The following is a 5,368-nucleotide window of genomic DNA, read 5'->3' on the forward strand; positions in this document are numbered from 1 at the left end:
CAGCCCTATGTTGTGTACAATTGATTTTAAACATCGTTTAACTAAAGAAAGCTTTGAATTTGATCCCAATCCTGGCCGCAATGAAACATATATTGCATAGACCACGCTCCAGAACATGAGAATGACAAGTGACGCCAAAAAAGGCGTACTTGCTCGAGCAGTCCAATCAGCGAAGACAGAACGAAGAACGCCGAAAGTGCAATAGGTAGTGTGCAAGTTTCGTCATCATCGCCATGTTGGATGATTTTGTGAAATTCAAATGTTATTCAACATAGCGAATATCTCTTTGTCTTATAAGTCTCATGGGAATAGTGCCACACCACCTATATGCAGGATGTAGTAAAAGTATTCAATACGTATAACAGTATTTATATATTCTCATGAATACAACATTGTTTAAAAACACAAAAGACGTTTGGTCCCTGGGGCCGGTTGTTCGAAAGATGGATAACTTATCCAACGGATAAGTCCTATCCACCGGATAAAACTGCTATTCAGTGGTTAATTATCCATTGGATAAAAACGCGTTGCACGAAGCGTGGATAGTGAAGTGGATAGCTATCCAATAGATAAGTTAAAATTTACCGGAAGAAAACAGGATTATCCTGAAATTTCGTACCACAACGTCAGCTGTTGCTAAGCATTTACGAATTTTCGAGTATAGTTACTGAATGAAAAAGACTTGAACAAGTGATTTGCTCGAACTTTGCACTTCACATCATAGTGATTTTGTTAAATAAACACATTGCAATTTTATTCCTTGTCCTTGACCTTGCAACGCTTTGCCTTTCGGTTTCATAGCAAATTTAGGAACACTATTTTAATGTTCGTGAATGAAAATACTTAGATATTAGCAAGTTTCCTTGGAATAGGTTGAATCTTTCTTTGCATATTCGCGTTTATAAACTGATTAGAAGCGTATAGTAAATTTACCGCCTGTTATAAATGCGAGGATGTCCAAAAAATCGCCGCTCGGAACGGAATGTGCAGGCAACGTGAAACGCTGCTGCGACAAAATGCACTTCGAAAACATTTTTAATAGTGAATACAATCATGATGTGTATTAGTTTGTTGAAACACAGTAACAGGAATATTGCATTTTTGTCCTATTTTATATAAATGTTTACAGTGTTACCTTGTATATCTTTGAATTTATCCACTGTATAGTGGATTTAAACTACCTCCGGACCTTGGATAAATTTATCCGGTAGATAGCAATTTTTATCCGCTGGATAAAGTTATCCAAGCTTCGTGCAATGCAAATCACACGCTGGATAAAACTTATCCGTTGGATAGCGAGTTATCCGTTGGATAGCGACTTATCCACCTTTCGAACAACCGGCCCCTGGAATTTAAGGCTTGTAATCATATTCTAGCGGCACAATTGTCGTATGTACTTTTAGACAAGATCATAAACTCCGACGCGCAAACAAAGGAAAGTTAGGAAACTGATTTACCAAGACCTAAAAATCTTGTCAGTGCTATTTAAGCTTTCGGTCCGTTAACCCGGGCCTACATCAGTGCAATATTCTTGTATGTTTCATGGTGACATCAATAAGTAAATTAATTAGCTTGTAGGTACACCTCGTAAGTATTTACTTAAGTTATTCTGTGTAAAAAAGAGTTGTATGAATATGCAGCCATACCATGTAGCGAACGGTATAAACACGCCGATGATGGCAATTGGCGGAATTTCTTAACCAATAATAACTATAAGCAAATTTTACCACTGAAATGATGGAATTGCTCTTATTTGGTTTTAAATATGTTTGACCGTAGGTGCTCATGCAACTATTAATAATACATGCAAACATACAAGAATATTATAACAACTATTAATTTGGAAGGTGTTCCATGCAGTAGTTTTTAGATCAGCAGTACGTGGCTTGCAGGTAGCTCATGTTCAGTAAGTATTCCTTGGTCTTACCGGCGCAAAAGGTATATAGACAGTTGCTGTGCTTTCGAGCTAATAAAGAATTGAACAAATTTTGGTATTCTCATTACAGCAGAGCATCATGAAATTTACAATAATTACACTTCCAGCGACGCCCGAAGTGTCAAGACCTTTATCGACAAGGTTACTTTAATTGTCTGGATCTACTTTAGAAGGCATGCCAATCTCCTTTAATTGTAGATTGTCTGTTTTCTCCGAATGACCACTAGGGGCTTCTTTTTTTGGCGCTACGACGTTAGTGCATATTCTTTCCCTGGATCTCCAGGCTGCGACTGGTCGAGAATGCTTGTTCCCATCAGATTCTCCGGCTTAATAAAACGTGTATATAATTGAATTACAGAATGAATAAAGACAACGAACGAGCCTCGAACGGGTTTTGAAGACGATGTTCTAAAAACTTACAGCTATTTTTGACCATCAACTGAGAAATTTTATGAGATTTATAAGGTTCTTTTCTTTCCCTGGTGATTGCACCATAGGCATAGACCTTAAAAATGTGAACGCAGGTTAAGTTATGCTTTTATATACATAAAATAAATCCAAAAATATTTCCTCCTTAATGGGAGAACGTGAAAACTTATTTATTATTATTTATCTTGCAGATTTCAAAAATTACTATCGACCAATTTTAGTTTAAACCTTTACGTCTGCCACACAACTAAACTATTTGAAGTAGTCTAAAAAGCATCCTTCAAAATTATGCTTCTATAATATCCTTAAAATCACTGAGCAACTCGGATATCTGTTCGTCTATTCTCATCTGTGCTATTTGGAATGATTTAACTTACCTTTTTATTGATGAGTACATGGAAAATAAAAATCATTAGCCCTTGTAAAGAATTGCAAATGGCGAAGAGATACTTAAATAGAATGGTATCACGATTGAACACCAGCAATCCAAAAGTCCACGTGAGTCCAAGTAATGGAAGAAGTATAGCCGAACCTTTCAGAGCAACTTTAACTTTCTTCAGTCTGCATCCAACCGCTGCTTTGGTTGATACACTACAACGTCTTTGTAGTGTTCCTGGGCAGGGTTGGCTATTTTTGCTAGCTGATATCGAATTTCTTAAGGCCAAAATGAAGATGAATGTATTGATCTAAAATTACAGGTATTATAGTCACTTGAACGAATTGCTAAACATTTCGCATTATAATTATGAGCGTACAGTACACATACGCCTGAGTAAAGCAAATACACTGGTAATGGTCATTTATCATTAACCACGCTTCCAAAATTGACCTGAGTCAAAGTTTCATCTTTCTCGCACCTACATATAATAAGCTACCTTAATCACTAGCCTGTGAAAGCAATTAAACGTACCAGAAGGACGAGAGATACGATGCAAACAAACGACCAGAACAAGCCTCCAGCAGCAGGAAACCAACACGTACTCTTTGTTATAAACTCATCCGGACCAGCAACCGCTATCAAAACGGTAGCAAGAAAAATGGGAATACCTATAGAGTAAAGTTGGGCAACGAATAAGCTGTCAATATAGCAAAAGCTTGGTAATAGGGGGTACGGGAGTATAAACTTGTGCTTGTATTTTCTATTGCTTTCACAGTGTTTCTGCACACGAACACGATTATATCGCATGTATATGAAGACTCGACTATCGAGATGACTATAGCTAGTCACTAAGAACATTCTTTCATAGTCATCGGAAGGTCATCGTTGCGGCATTAGGTTTCAGGAAATGCAGTTCGACTTAAAGATAGAATAAGTTATTATATTATTATAAGTTGAAGTTTCAGACAAATGGATGCATGCGTAAGCGAAGGAGCAAGGTTTAAGGATTGGATATAATATATATATACATACCCCAACCAATAACATAGAAAACCCTCAAATGGGTCTTTCCCAAACCCAATCCAGAGTAGACATTCACAAGTTGCAGGTAAATAACTATTCCTTCACACAACATCCATCCAAATACCGCGAGCACAAAGAAGTATAACAATATAGAAACTGTTTCACAAAACACCTTGAAAATATAAGAAAAGATAACACTTTGTTTGCAATTTAAACTGCGATGTTTCTTTAAAATTGACGTACTGCCTGAATATATTTGAGAAAGATGCTGTTAAGAGCTTCCCAAAATTAGTAAAGTCGGAGAGTTTAGCAGCGATAGGTTAAATCTTTTCGAACTTCGCACGCTGATATTCTCCACACTTTACAATATTCTGCCATTAAACTTTCCACTCTTACTAATTTTAAGATGCTCTTTCCAGCTGTATTGTTTAATAAGGGAATGGTCCATTGTTCAACATCCTGTTTACTGACATGTTTTTTCCTAGTTGGTCGATCACTTCTCACTGAAACGAATAACGGTTATTGGTCAAGTCGCACCCTACAGGAAATTGATCAATTTTTCAACGAATGTCGTCATCAACTTGGCTGCAGCAATATTTAAATCAAAATGTGTAAATAAAGATTATAATATAAAAGACAGGAGTTTCATGTCCATGCAAAATTTCCAAAACTTGCGAAATTTAAGCGAGTACTCGGCGGATCCTCTATTGTTTTGGAAAAACACTAAACTTAATAATAATCATAAACTTTACCCCACCTTTGGACAGGCTAATGGAAACATGGTAACCCAAAATCATAGTACGAACTTTGTAGCAAGAAAGACGGCAAGGATGCATGCTTAATATTATTTGGTATACTATTGCTATCAATTGCAGTACCATCCTTTCAAGACGACATTAACAGTCATTAAATTCAGCACTTGCATGTCCAGAAATAACACTGCGGTAGCTGTTCGACTGCTGTTCAGTTGCGGTCGACCAATAGAAACCGTAGACGACCGCGCGAAGGGAAAAAATACGATCGAGGTTACCGTTCGCTTCTGGACGGAATGTTATGAACAGCTGAGAACGACAACAACGATGATCATATCGAAAACATCTTAAGAAATGTCTGTCAGACCGAGTTAGGCCGAGGTTAAACCTCCGTCTCACCGCGGTTCGACCTCGGTCTGACCTCGGTTCAAATCAGACCGAAGTTTGGCCAATTTTAACCGCTGTTTTTGTTAGGTTTTTGGACAGTACTGTAGCTGTTTTGCTATTCCCTCACCTTATGATCCTTTGCCGGTCCAGCTAAAATAGCCAGTATATCAGTCATCCCAACGGCAACACATAGGTGCAAAAGCACCTTGGAAGGCACATTACTTCTAGCTTTATCTTGAAGCCTTTTCCAGAGCAAGGCATACGTAAGAATTAAAAGAGATACTCCAATCAACGACAAAGAACAGCCAATGGTCGATATCAGATCCAAAACTTGTTCTTCAGATTTAGTGACCTGAACGAAATTATTTCATTTTAATAGCAAAAAGGGTATAGACCATCTCATCCTATGCAATCAGATTGCGCGTGTCTCGCTGTGGTTATATTGTTTAATCGTTTGATGTT

Source organism: Dendronephthya gigantea, unplaced genomic scaffold, assembly GCF_004324835.1.
Source record: "Dendronephthya gigantea isolate DGI-Jeju-01 unplaced genomic scaffold, DenGig_1.0 000030F, whole genome shotgun sequence".
Lineage (NCBI taxonomy): Eukaryota > Metazoa > Cnidaria > Anthozoa > Malacalcyonacea > Nephtheidae > Dendronephthya > Dendronephthya gigantea.